Raw genomic sequence first — 15549 nt, 5'->3', positions numbered from 1 at the left:
AGATCCTGAGGCCCATTTGTGTCTGTGGCTAAAGGATTCCCAGTTATGTGAAATCCATAGATTAGGGCCTTATTAATTTAACTCATTAAAAATCTATGAAATTATTCCATGTTTATTTTGTTGAGTATATATCCACACTATGCATTTGGAATTAAATTGTGATAATGCCCTTAGTGCGTGCTGTTTGAAAATACATTTCAGCCCGTTTTGGCCTGCCAGGCAGTAAAATAGTTGATAGTTCCAAACCTCTGCCAATAACAGCTAGTTTTCAATTTTCCCCCTCCCCACTTAGGATTGTCTGGGAGTAGTCTGACAATTATTGCTTGAGAAATTGCTATGAAGAGATTTGTTTTCAATTAAAATGATACAAAAAATTAAACAATCACAGTAAGGTACTTTATTGTTTCCCAAAAATGTGATAAAGATAAAAAACCTTTGAATTACAAAGTCATAAAATCTGTTGATACATAGTTCATGTTAATAAAACATTTAACAGATGCATCGACACTCAGACACTTTAAAAATGGTACTGTGTGTTTAACAGGTTTCATTCAGGCATTAACATATAATGGTCTCAATTCAGTCACTCACTTTCTGAACTTATTATTCTTCTTGCCAGCACCAATGGCTGCTTTTTCTGCCATGATCTGTTGGTATTTCTTCTCGTTTCTGTTGAGGTTAAAAGGGAAAGTATAAGCCCTTCAAGTAGTTCATATCAAATATTTATTGTCAATTGTTATGCATTTCCATACACTATGCCAAAAACATAGTTTCAGACATATGAACTAATACTGTACATGACAAAGATCAAATAAAACTTACTGTCTGAACTCTGCATCAGCAAGCAACTCCACCACCATGGTTCTCTTCCGGTCTTTCTTCAGGACACGAGAATGATAGAAGTCCACAGGGCTTTCTACTACTGTAGCAACGTGGGACAAAGACATTCAAGCACAAAAAGGTTCAAATAGTTCCAAAATAAAAAGTACATTGTAAATCCTTACAGTAATTCTAGCTAAGAGTAGTGAAGAATAGTTGCTCAATGTTTTCCCCCCATAGCATTGAACACAACATATGGAGCACTGGGAAAATCAAGCACAGTTGAGGGTTAGATGATTACTGACCTGGAAATACTTGGGGAATCCATCTCTATCGTTCTTCTTGTAAAACCACTTGGGGTCCACTGCTCCACGCATTTTCAGTGCTTTGAGGTCGCCCTTTAATTACTCGTCATTTCAGGAGCCCGCATATTAAACCACCTGGCTCCAGTTGTCAAGTCGCTCTCCTGAGCATGGCAAGCCAAGGAGGAAACATGCCTGCTTGCTAAATGTAGTAAAAATATAACTTCTCCTTGTATCACACTACTTCCTTTTCTAAATTAATAAACAAGGTTACATGGACTTGTATTCACTTTGCGCTTCAGTTTCACAGCCTGTTTGGACTCCCTGTATGGAGGCACAGCATCTTTATTCTCAAGCTCTGGGCCAATAACACTTTTCTTCATCAACTGCCAACAGAAAAAAACAAATCACAATGTAGAAGCAGAAAATCTGAAAAACGCAGAAATCCGTGGCAGTCAAAGGGTTGAAATTCATGAAAAACTTCCTCTCATTATTGAATTACCCAGCCTTGCATAACTGCACAATTCATTACCAATTCTATGCCATATATCACCTTCAAAACAAAATCAATGAAAGTTATTTACCTCATCTTGGCTCTTCTGTTCCTTTAGTTTTTTCAGGGAGTTAGAGACAGTCTTTGATTTGCTGCCATCAAAATTGATGTATAATCCCCCAAGCTCCTTCAATCTCAGGCCCGGGTCAATGCGGCTGGACAACTCTTTCCTATAACAGATTGTCTCAAATAATTACCCGGGAGAGGAAGCATTGTCTAGTCTCCAACTGGTTCGCTCTTGATATGTTAATGAAAATGAATGTGAAAAGTCTTTATACGTGCTTGGCATTGCAATTCAATATTTGAGTAAATAGCTCCATTGCTTGAGATTTGAAAAAAACAAAATCCTGCTATCCATTCAGACTAAAAATGGCAGTGTAACCCTGTCAACTTATAGCCATTTTTAAATGCACAGATGACATGATCATGAACAACAACAAAAAAAAACAGATACTTACAATTGTGGATTTCTGCTTGTGAAGAGGACTTGTGCATATTTATCATAGTCTCGCTCCTGATCAACACATTCTTCCTGATCTTGCTCTTCAATGGCCTCCGTGTCACCAGCAGTGTCCCCCTCCTTTTCCTCTAGCTTGTCAGCGTCAGATACACTGACCTTCAGGTTCTGGATAGAGGTCACCAAAATGGGCTCTGTGGTGTGAGGGGCTTCATCTTGATCAGCCCTTTCATTCTCAGTTACTATTGTGCTGCTCACATCCATAGTCTCCTCACTAGGCACTGCCTTTCATTCCTGGCTGTCTACCTCCGATGGAGGACCTGTGTGGGGGTTTACATCTATGGCCTTTTCCTCAGACACCACTATAACAGGGGACATTGCATTTTCACAGCCATTACTTTTACTGTATGATCGAGAGAGACTTGCGCATCAGCTGGTGTTATCGACTCCTGTTCTATTATCACTGGGGCGTCCGAATCTGCTGCATCCTCAGTGGACAGCTCCCTCTGCTGGTCTTCTGATTCCACTGCAGGCTCACAGAGGGCCTCAGCCATCTCTGCATCAGCACTCTCACAGACTGCTACTCTGACTTCAGACTCTGCTGGGATCACCTTCTCATCTTTTAGGATGTTTTGCTGAGCAGGGACATCCGCCTCAGAGGTATTCTTCTCTGGCTCTTCACGGACGGTTGTCTCAACGGACTCCTGTTGAACACTAGTGACCTCTGCATCATGAGAGACTGTCACACTCCCAGTTTGCTCCAGAGCAGATTTTGGAACTTGGATGGGCTCTGGCTCATCAATCACTACATCCTGATCCTCAAGGATTATCTTTTCTTCACCCACTTCTATCACGAAGCAGTATGGATCAGCGTTGATTGCATCCTCTAATTGATGGTCCTCTGACACTATCCTCTGCAAACTCAGATAACCTCACCTTATCTGACTAGCATAGGGATTTCTCAACTAGTATATCCAGGGCCTTGGCTGTTAGCCGGGTAAGTGGAGCTGCCCTGGAACTGCGGTTGGATCCAGTGCGACTACTACAGGGGGTGCCCCTGCCTCTCACCGAGCTAAGCAGAGGGATATACACATCAGTCTGGTCAGACTCAGTGTCCATTACAGTGGTGCATGTCCGTTTAGGAACAGGCCACCTGCGAGTGGACCTCCTGGGAGACATACTTGGCCCAGACTCAAAGCCCTGAGTCACTAGTCTGGAGGTCACAGGGAACTGCTTTAACCACACCTCTGCTTCTCCTGTGAAGTAGAGGGGACTTGGAGCCATCGGTGGTTTCCGCTAAATGCATGGGGATAGCATCAACAAACCAACCCATGCTGCTTCTGGTAGCTCTACTCACCGTGGACGTCTGAGCAGAGACAAGACTCGGGATCTAAAAATTCAGTGTCCTCAGTATGATACTTTGAAGTAGTCCTTGTGCTCCTGGTCATGCTGGTCTGGAAGTCAAGAACCTTGGACTCAAGACACCACTGAGATGCAATAATTATTATGGTCCTGTTTGGCAGTCTTTGAGAACAGTCTTCCTCAGAGTCCTGGGAGCTCCGCGAATGTTTGGTCCTCTGTAGCCAGACACTGAGGAGGAACAAGAGTCTATCTCAGACACATTCTCTTCCTTTATTGCGTCAGGCTGCGCCCCGCCTGTGGCTATCCTTCGGCCCCTGTGAGCTGGCTGTTTGTTGGGTATAACCTCCATATCTGATACAACCGAACAGCAGGACTCAGACTCATCAGCTTCATGTGTGGAGTCTACCTGGTTAGCAAAGCCAGTGTGACGTTTGGACGCCCTGGTCTTCCTCTTCACGATGGAACTCTGGGCCTCAGAGGGAACATCGTGCTTGGAGTCACTGGTCACCTCAGACTGGGTTGCAGTCTCCCTTTAATCAGCCATCCTCCTGGTTCTCTGAGTGGACGCTGGAGTGGCCTGTGGCAAAATGTCAATCCCAGTACTTCAGAACTATGAGACAAAACACTTTATATAAGCAAAGCAATCTCTGGCATGATGAATCTGTTGAAAACAGTAGGGTGTAGTTGTGTTTTACATGTTTCGACAAACTTTACTGGTACTATTAGGATGTATTCGTCTGCATGTTTTGACCACCCTGGAGCCAGTGGATTACTGAACAAAACGCACCAACAAAACTGAGTTTTTGGGACAGAGGGACTTGATCGAACAAAACAAACATTTATTGTGTAACAGGGAGTCTTGTTAGTGCAACCATATGAAGATCATCAAAGGTAAGTGATTCATTTTATCGCTATTTCTGACTTTTGTGACTCCTCTATTTGGCTGGAAAATGTTTGTATGCTTTTGTAAGCGGGGCGCTGTCCTCAGATAATCGCATGGTATGCTTTCGCCATAAAGCCTTTTTGAAATCTGACACAGCGGCTGGATTAACAAAAAGTTCATCTTTAAGCCGATGTATAACACTTGGATATTTTATGAATGATTATTATGAGTATTTCTGTATTTTGAATTTGGCGCTCTGCAATGTCACCGAATGTTGGCCAGGTGGGACGGTAGCGTTCCATAAGAAGTTTTATAGTCCTACCATATATATATAAAAAGTGTCAGTACAATTTGATAAAATGCCAACAATGTTTGAAATGGTGGGATCTTTGTGTTGGTAAAATTAATTATGAGAGAAATGGCAGTGAAAGTGCTTTTATGCCCAAATATTGATATAAGAAGAATCCTATCAAAGTAGACTTGAGAGTCAAGCAATATGTTGTGTGGGCCGCTCACTACCACACCGGAAAGCATGCAGTTTATTAGACTACAGACTAAATAAATTATGAACTTCACAGGGTGGTGAAAGTGCCTGGTGATCAGGTTGATGCTGATTTCCAATAAATATTGAGGTTCTTATTCTGGTGACACAATCGATGCTTGACTGCAGTTTGACAAATAAAAAAAATAATATCCATAAGCTCAACATGTATATGAGCCTACATGCACAATTTACCCGTGAGCTGTTAACTAGAGTGCACGTGCCAAAACCAGAGTAGGCATATTTTCTATCTAATGCAATAGTTTGACAAAACTATCGGTCTGGGTTTCCATCTTCGCAGTATTTCCACCAAATTGGGATACTTTGAAAATGTATTGTCTGTGGCAGGTTTTTGGGCTACCTTAAAATTGCACCACGGCCGCCATGGCATTTCTATCCATAATAGTACCCGTCAAAAGTTTAGACACCCACTCAATCCAGGGTTGTTCTTATTATAAAATAGTGAAGAACTTCCGGGATGCCTACAAGGCCCTCCCTGCCCTTCCGTCGGCAAATCGGATCACAACTCCATTTTGCTCCTCCCATCCTAAAGGCAGAAACTCAAACAAGAAGTCCACGTGCAAAGGACTATTCAACGCTGGTCTGACCAATCAGAATCGACACTTCAAGATTGTTTTGATCACGTGGACTGAGATGTTCCGGGTAGCCTCCGAGAATAACATTGACGAAGACACTGATACGGTGACCAAGTTTATCAGGAAGTATATAGGAGATGATGTACACACTGTGACTATTAAAACCTACTCTAACCAGAAACCATGGATAGATGGAAGTATTCGCACAAAACTGAAAGCACAAACCATTGCATTTAACTATGGAAAGGTGACTGAGAATATGGCCGAAAACAGTGTAGTTATTTCCCCCGTAAGGCAATCAATCAGGCAAAACGTCAGTAGAGACAAAGGAGTCGTAATTCAACGGCTCAGACACGAGAAGTATGTGGCAGGGTTTACAGACAATCACGGACTACAAAGGGAAAACCAGCCACGTCGAACACAGAAGTCTTCCATCCAGACAAAACAAATCCCACCTTAACCCGCTTTGAGAATAACTGTGCCGCCGACACAGCCTATTACCAAGGACTGTGGGCTCTCCTCTGTGGCTGACGTAAGTAAGACATTTAAGCGTGTTAATCCTCCCAAGGCTGCCGTCCCATACGCCATCCCCAGCCACGTCCTCAGAGCACGCGCAGACCAGCTGGCCGGAGTCTTTACAGACGTATTCAATCTCTCCCTATCCCAGTCTTCTGTCCGCACATGCTTTAAGATGGCCACCATTGTCCCTGCGCCTAAGAAAGCAATGGTAACTGAACTAACCGACTATCGCCTTGTATCACTCACTTCTGTCATCATGAAGTGCTTTGAGAGACTAGTCGAGGATCATATCACCTCCACCTTACCTGCCACCCTAGACCCACTTCAATTTGCTTACCACCCCAAAAGATCCACAGACAATGCAATCGCCAACACACTGCCCTGTCCCATCTGGACAAGAAGCATACATACCCATTTAAGAATGATGTTCATTGACTATAGCTCAGCATTCAACACCCTGGGTCTGAAACCCACCCTGTGCAACTGGATCCTGGACTTCCTGGCAGGCCGCCAACTCAATCATCAAGTTTGCAGACAACAGTAGTAGGCCTGAATACCAACAATGACAAGACAGCCTACAGGGAGGTGAGGGCCCTGGGAGTGTGATGCCAGGAAAATAACCCCTCACCCAACAACAAAACAAAGGAGCTGATCATGGACTTCAGGAAACAGCAGAGGGAGCATGCCCCGATCCACAGACGGGACCTCGGTGGAGCAGGTGAAAAGCTTCAAGTACCTCGGCGTACACGTCACTGACGATCTGAAATGGTCCACTCACACAGAGTGTGGTGAAGGTGCAACAGCGCATCAACCTCACGAGTCTGAACAAAACAACGTTTTGGCACCTAAAACTTCTACAGATGCACAATTGAGCATCCTGTCGACCTGTCTCACCGCCTGGTATGGCAAAACTGCACCACCCGCAACTGCAGGGCTCTCCAGAGGGTGGTGCGGATGGCCCAACATCACCGGGGGCAAACAACCTGCCGTCCAGGACACCTACAGCACCAGATGTCACAAGGTCAAAAAGATCATCAAGGATAACAACCACCCGAGCCACTGCCTGTTCACCCCGCTATCATCCAGAAGGCGGGGTCAGTACAGTACATTCTATCCTTAGTCTATGCCGCTCTGACATTGATTTTCCAAATATTTATATATTCTTAATTCCATTCCTTTACTTCGATTTGTGTGTGTTGTGAAATTGATAGATATTACTGCTGTAACGGTGTTCGTCTATAGGAGGAGAAGAAGCGGACCAAAGCGCAGCGTGGTGGTTACTCATGTTCTTTAATTAATGGAAACTGAACGATACATGAAATAACTTAACTCTACAAAACAACAAACGGAACGTGAAAACCTATACAGCCTATCCTGTGACAACACACACACAGTGACAGGAACAATCACCCACAAACAAACAGTGAAACCCAGGCTACCTAAGTATGATTCTCAATCAGAGACAACTAATGACACCTGCCTCTGATTGAGAACCATACTAGGCCGAAAACATAGAACTGACCCAAAACATAGAAAAACGAACATAGACTGCCCACCCAACTCACGCCCTGACCATACTAAATAAATACAAAAACAAAGGAAATAGAGGTCAGAACGTGACAACTGCACTGTTGGAGCTAGAAACAAGCATTTTCCTACACCCGCAATAACATCTGCTAAACACATGACAAAATTTGATAACGATGAAACAAATTCAGAATCATGTAGTAACCAAGTGTTAAATCAAATTATATTTTAGATTCTTTAAAGTAGCCACCTTTTGCCTTGAAGACAGCTTTGCACACTCTTGGCATTTTCAACCAGCTTCACGAGGAATGCTTTTCCAACAGTCTTGAAGGAGTTCCCACATATGCTGAGCACTTGTTGGCTGCTTTTCCTTCACTCTGCAGTCCAACTCATCCCAAACCATCTCAATTGGATTCAGGTGATTGCTGGAGTGTTGCACCTTCACACTCTCCTTGGTCAAATAGCCTTTACACGGCTTGGAGGTGTGTTGGGTCATTGTCCTGTCCAAATTATAGTCCCACTAAGCGCAAACCAGATGGGATGGGCGTATCGCTGCAGAATGCTGTGGTAGCCATATCTGGTTAAGTGTGCCTTGAATTCTAAAATCAGTGTCAGCAGCAAAGCACCCCCACACCATCACACCTCCTCCATGCTTCACGGTGGGAACCACACATGCGGAGATCTGTTCACCTACTCTGCGACTCACAAAGACATGGCGGTTGGAACCAAGAATCCCAAATTTTAACTCAGACCAAAGGTCAGATTTCCACCAGTAATGTCTATTGCTCGTGTTTCTTGGCCCAGCAAGTCTCTTATTGGTGTCCTTTAGTAGTGGTTTATTTGATTTATTCAACCATGAAGGCCTGATTCACTCAGTCTCATCTGAACAGTTGATGTTGAGATGTGTCTGTTATTTTAACTTTGTGAAGCATTTATTTGGGCTGCAATCTGATGCTGGTAGCTGAACTTATCCTCTGCAGCAGAGGTAACTCTCGGTCTTCCTTTCCTGTGGCGGTCCTCATGAGAGCCAGTTTCACATTTGAAGAAACGTTAAAAGTTCTTGAAATTTTCCAGATTAACTGACTTAGAATGCTTCATGTCTTAGAATGCTGTTTCTCTTTGCTTATTTGAGCTGGTCTTACTTGGTCTGTTCTTATTTGTTCGTATTTGTTCTTTTACCAAATAGGGCTCTCTTCTGTATACCCCCCAACCTTGTCACAATACAACTGATTGGCTCAAATGGATTAACCTCTCTGGGATATGTGGATATTAACCTCTCTGGGATACTCGCCAACAGCCAGTGAAATTGCAGGGCGCCAAATTCAAAACAACAGAAATCCCATAATTAAAATTCCTCAAACATAGAATAATTTACACCATTTAAAAGATAAACTTGTTGTAAATCCAGCCAGTGTCCGATTTCAAAAAGGCTTTACAACGAAAGCACACCTAACGATTATGTTAGGTCAGTACCTAGTCACAGAAAAACACAGCCATTTTTCCAGCCAAAGAGTCACAAAAAGCAGAAATAGAGATAAAATGAATCACTAACCTTTGATGATCTTCATCAGATGACACTCTTAGGACTTCATGTAACACAATACATGTATGTTTTGTTCGATAAAGTTCATATTTATATCCAAAAATCTCAGTTTACATTGACACATTACGTTCAGTAATGTTTTGCATCCAAAACATCCGGTGATTTTGCAGAGAGCCACATCAATTTACAGAAATACTCATCATAAATGTTTATGAAAATACAAGTGTTATGCATGGAACTTTAAATAAACTTCTCCTTAATGCAACCGCTGTGTGTAACAGTATAACTTTAGACCGTCCCCTCGCCCATACCCGGGCGCGAAACAGGGACACTCTGCACACATCAACAACAGTCACCCACGAAGCATCGTTACCCATCGCTCCACAAAAGCCACGGCCCTTGCAGAGCAAGGGGAACTACTACTTCAAGGTCTCAGAGCAAGTGACGTCACCAATTGAAACGCTATTTAGCGTGCACCGCTAACTAAGCTAGCCGTTTCACATCCGTTACATGTGTACGATTTCAAAAAAGCTTTACCGAAAAAGCACACCATGCAATAATCTGAGTATAGCGCTCAGACAACAAAACAAGCCATAAATCAAATCAAATCAAATCAAATCAAATTTTATTTGTCACATACACATGGTTAGCAGATGTTAATGCGAGTGTAGCGAAATGCTTGTGCTTCTAGTTCCGACAATGCAGTAATAACAAGTAATCTAACTAACAATTCCAAAACTACTGTCTTGTACACAGTGTAAGGGGATAAAGAATATGTACATAAGGATATATGAATGAGTGATGGTACAGAGCAGCATAGGCAAGATACAGTAGATGGTATCGAGTACAGTATGTACAAATGAGATGAGTATGTAAACAAAGTGGCATAGTTTAAAGTGGCTAGTGATACATGTATTACATAAGGATACAGTCGATGATATAGAGTACAGATATCCGCAATGTTGTGGAGTCAACAGAAGTCAGAAATAGCATTATAAATATTCACTTACCTTCGATGATCTTCATCAGAATGCACTCACAGGAATCCTAGTTCCACAATAAATTATTGATTTGTTCAATAAAGTCCATTATTTATGTCCAAATACCTCCTTTTCGTTTGTGCGTTTAGTACACTTGCGCGGGCAAGTCCAGGCGAAAGTTCAGATGAAAAGTAATATTACAGTTCGTAGAAACATGTCAAACGATGTATAGAATCAATCTTTGGGATGTTTTTAACATAAATCTTAAATAATGTTCCAACCGGAGAATTCCTTTGTCTGTAGAAATGTGATGGAACGCAGGTCGCTCTCACGTGAGCGCGCATGATCAGCTTATGGCACTCTGGCAGAGCCCTGACTCAATCACCTCTTATTCCCCCCTCCTTCACAGTAGAAGCATCAAACAAGGTTCTAAAGACTGTTGACATCTAGTGGAAGCCTTAGGAAGTGCAATATGACTCCATAGACACTGTATATTCGATAGGCAATGACTTGAAAAACTACAAACCTCAGATTTCCCACTTCCTGGTTGGATTTTTTCTCGGGTTTTTGCCTGCCATGAGTTCTGTGACACTCACAGACATCATTCAAACAGTTTTAGAAACTTCAGAGTGTTTTCTATCCAAATCTACTAATAATATAATACTGCAATACTGCAATACTGCAATTTAAATACGGCTGCTAGAATCCTGACTAGAACCCAACAAATTTATCATATTCCTCCAGTGTTAGCCTCCCTACACTGGCTTCCTGTCAAGGCAGGGGCTGATTTCAAGGTTTTACTGCTAACCTACAAAGCATTACATGGGCTTGCTCCTACCTATCTCTCTGATTTGGTCCGGCAGTACATACCTACACGTACGCTACGGTCAAAAGACGCAGGCCTCCTAATTGTCCCTAGAATTTCTAAGCAAACAGCTGGAGGCAGGGCTTTCTCCTACAGAGCTCAATTTTTATGGAATGGTCTGCCTACCCATGTGAGAGACGCAAACTCGGTCTCAACCTTTAAGTCTTTACTGAAGACTCATCTCTTCAGTGGGTCATATGATTGAGTTTAGCCTGGCCCAGGAGTGTGAAGGTGAACGGAAAGGCTCTGGAGCAACGAACCGCCCTTGCTGTCTCTGCCTGGCCGGTTCCCCTATTTCCACTGGGATTCTCTGCCTCTAATCCTACTACAGGGGCTGAGTCACTGGTTTACTGGTGCTCTTTCATGCCGTCCCTAGGAGGGGTGTGTCACTTGAGTGGGTTGAGTCACTGATGTGATCTTCCTGTCTGGGTTGGCGCCCCCCCTTGGGTTGTGCCGTGGTGGAGATATTTGTGGGCTATACTCAGCCTTGTCTCAGGATGGTAAGTTGGTGGTTGAAGACATCCCTCTAGTGGTGTGGGGGCTGTGCTTTGGCAAAGTGTGTGGGGTTATATCCTTCCTGTTTGGCCCTGTCCGGGGGTATCATTGGATGGGGCCACAGTGTCTCCTGACCCCTCCCGTCTCAGCCTCCAGTATTTATGCTGCAATAGGGGCTAGGGTCAGTTTGTTATATCTGGAGTACTTCTCCTGTCTTATGCTCACACTAATTCTTTCTTTCTTTTTCTCTCTCAGAGGACCTGAGCCCTAGGACCATGCCTCAGGACTACCTGGCATGATGACTCCTTGCTGTCCCAGACCTATTATTTGACCATGCTGGTCATTTATGAACATTTGAACATCTTGGCCATGTTCTGTTATAATCTCCACCCGGCACAGCCAGAAGAGGACTGGCCACCCCACATAGCCTGGTTCCTCTCTAGGTTTCTTCCTAGGTTTTGGCCTTTCTAGGGAGTTTTTCCTAGCCACCGTGCTTCAACACCTGCATTACTTGCTGTTTGGGGTTTTAGGCTGGGTTTCTGTACAGCACTTTGAGATATCAGCTGATGTACGAAGGGCTATATGAATAAATTGATTTGATTTGAATATGCATATATTAGATACTGGGCCTGAGTAGCAGGCAGGACCGGATTGTTATTTTAAAACGAGGACATTAAAGACCTAAATAGACTACATGCAAATGTTTAAAATATATACTCTGGGCACCTTATTCATCCAAGCTACTCAATACTGCCCCCCAGTCCCAAAGAAGTTAAGGAAAGAAATTCCACAAATGTACTTTAACAAGGCACATCTGTTAATTGAAATGTATTCCTGGGGACTAACTCATGAAGCTGATTGAGAGAATGCCAAGACACGACCAGTCGAATCGCGATGCATGCTGAAGAACGTAAACCGATTGTTTTGTTGATGAAAGTACTCAAGTGAGAATAGTCAAGTTTATCATTCATTCCTTGGGGATGTGTCAAAGATACTTGTTTTTATATGATCTGAAATAAATGAATAGTGATTCTGGAGTAATCATGTTCACCCATCTCATACAGACTTGAAATCATTGGCCACTTTAATAAATTGATCACTAGTCACTATAATAATGCCACTTTAATAATGTTTACATATCTTGCGTTACCCATCTCATATGCATATACTGTATTTTATACCATTTATTGCATCTTGCCTATGCCGCTCTGTCATTGCTCATCCATATATTTATGTTTATACTCTTATTCCATTCCTGTACTTAGATTTGTTTGTATTAGGTAGTTGTGTGGAATTGTTAGATTACATGTTAGATATTGCTGCACTGTCGGAACTAGAAGCACAATAATTTCACTGCACTCGCAATAACATCTGCTAACCATGTGTATGTGACCAATAAAATGTGATTTGATTTGAACAGTCCGCCACTCTCCTTCTTGGTCAAATAGCCCTCACACAGCCATGGGTGGCGTATTGCTGCAGGATGCTGTTGTAGCCATGCTGGTTACGTGTGCATTGAATTCTAAATAAAATCACAGACAGTGTCACCAGCAAAACACTATCACACCTCCTCCTCCAAGCTTCACGTGGGAATCACACATGCAGAGATCATCTGTTCACCTACTCTGCGTCTCACAAAGACACGGTGGTTGGAACCAAAAATCTAAAATTTGGACTAATCAGACTAAAAAACAGATTTACACTGGTCTAATGTCCATTACGCATGGATTTCTTGGCCCAAGCAAGTATCTTCTTATTATTGGTGTCCTTTAGTAGTGGTTTCTTTTCAGCAATTCGACCATGAAGGCCTGATTCACGCAGTCTCCTCTGAACAGTTGATGTTGAGATGTGTCTGTTATTTGAACTTTGTGAAGCATTTATTTGGGCTGCAATCTGAGGTGCAGTTCTAATGAACTTATCCTATGCAGCAGAGGTAACTCTGGGTCTTCCTTTCCTGCGGCGGTTCTCATGAGAACCCGTTTCATCATTAATGGTTTTTGCGACTGCACTTGAAGAACCTTTTAAAGTTCTTGAAATGTTCTGCATTGAATGATGTCTTAAAGTAATGATGGACTTTCGTTTCTCTTTGCTTATTTGAGCTGTTCTTGACATATGGACTTGGACTTTTACCAAATAGGGCTAAATTCCACAAATGAACTTAAGGCACACCTGTTAATTGAAATCCATTCTCATGAAGAGGTCACCTGGTTGAGAGAATGCTAAGCATGTGCAAAGCTGTCATCAAGGCAAAGGGTGGCTACTTTGAAGAATCTCAAATATGTTTGATTTGTTTAACACTTTTTTGGCTACATTTATTATAAAAAAAGTGTACCCATTATTTAACTAGGTAAGTCAGTTAAGAACAAATTCTTATTTACAATGATGGCCTACTCCAGGCAAATCCAGATGACACTGGGCCAATTGTGCACCACCCTATGGGACTCCCAATTACAGCCAGATGTGATACAGCCTGGATTCAAACCAGGTACTATAGTGACCACAGCGCCATTCGGGAGCCTACATGATTCCATGTGTTTTTCATAGTTTTGATGTCTTCACAACTATTATACCATGTAGAAAATAGTAAAAATAATGAAAAACCCTCAAGTAAGTGTCTCCAAACTTCTGACTGGTACTACAGTGCCTTGCGAAAGTATTCGGCCCCCTTGAACTTTGCAACCTTTTGCCACATTTCAGGCTTCAAACATAAAGATATAAAACTGTATTTTTTTGTGAAGAATCAACAACAAGTGGGACACAATCATGAAGTGGAACAACATTTATTGGATATTTCAAACTTTTTTAACAAATCAAAAACTGAAAAATTGGGCGTGCAAAATTATTCAGACCCTTTACTTTCAGTGCAGCAAACTCTCTCTAGAAGTTCAGTGAGGATCTCTGAATGATCCAATGTTGACCTAAATGACTAATGATGATAAATACAATCCACCTGTGTGTAATCAAGTCTCCGTATAAATGCACCTGCACTGTGATAGTCTCAGAGGTCCGTTAAAAGCTCAGAGAGCATCATGAAGAACAAGGAACACACCAGGCAGGTCCGAGATACTGTTGTGAAGAAGTTTAAAGCCGGATTTGGATACAAAAAGATTTCCCAAGCTTTAAACATCCCAAAGAGCACTGTGCAAGCGATAATATTGAAATGGAAGGAGTATGAGACCACTGCAAATCTACCAAGACCTGGCCGTCCCTCTAAACTTTCAGCTCATACAAGGAGAAGACTGATCAGAGATGCAGCCAAGAGGCCCATGATCACTCTGGATGAACTGCAGAGATCTACAGCTGAGGTGGGAGACTCTGTCCATAGGACAACGATCAGTCGTATATTGCACAAATCTGGCCTTTATGGAAGAGTGGCAAGAAGAAAGCCATTTCTTAAAGATATCCATAAAAAGTGTCGGTTAAAGTTTGCCACAAGCCACCTGGGAGACACACCAAACATGTGGAAGAAGGTGCTCTGGTCAGATGAAACCAAAATTGAACATTTTGGCAACAATGCAAAACGTTATGTTTGGCGTAAAAGCAACACAGCTCATCACCCTGAACACACCATACCCACTGTCAAACATGGTGGTGGCAGCATCATGGTTTGGGCCTGCTTTTCTTCGGCAGGGACAGGGAAGATGGTTAAAATTGATGGGAAGATGGATGGAGCCAAATACAGGACCATTCTGGAAGAAAACCTGATGGAGTCTGCAAAAGACCTGAGACTGGGACGGAGATTTGTCTTCCAACAAGACAATGATCCAAAACATAAAGCAAAATCTACAATGGAATGGTTCAAAAATAAACATATCCAGGTGTTAGAATGGCCAAGTCAAAGTCCAAACCTGAATCCAATCGAGAATCTGTGGAAAGAACTGAAAACTGCTGTTCACAAATGCTCTCCATCCAACCTCACTGAGCTCGAGCTGTTTTGCAAGGAGGAATGGTAAAAAATGTCAGTCTCTCGATGTGCAAAACTGATAGAGACATACCCCAAGCGACTTACAGCTGTAATCGCAGCAAAAGGTGGCGCTACAAAGTATTAACTTAAGGGGGCTGAATAATTTTGCACGCCCAATTTTTCAGTTTTTGATTTGTTAAAAA

The 15549-nt window shown here is 42.6% G+C and overlaps 1 pseudogene; it reads right to left on the bottom strand.

Annotated features, from left to right (window-relative positions):
* Nucleotides 1-587: 587 nt before the first annotated feature.
* LOC139409742 (deoxynucleotidyltransferase terminal-interacting protein 2-like) lies at nt 588-6101 on the bottom strand (annotated as a pseudogene).
* Between the last annotated feature and the right edge of the window lie 9448 nt (nt 6102-15549).

Source organism: Oncorhynchus clarkii, chromosome 5 (genome assembly GCF_045791955.1).
Source record: "Oncorhynchus clarkii lewisi isolate Uvic-CL-2024 chromosome 5, UVic_Ocla_1.0, whole genome shotgun sequence".
Lineage (NCBI taxonomy): Eukaryota > Metazoa > Chordata > Actinopteri > Salmoniformes > Salmonidae > Oncorhynchus > Oncorhynchus clarkii.
Note: the sequence above shows the minus strand (reverse complement) of the source record. Positions and strands in the feature narration are given on the sequence as shown.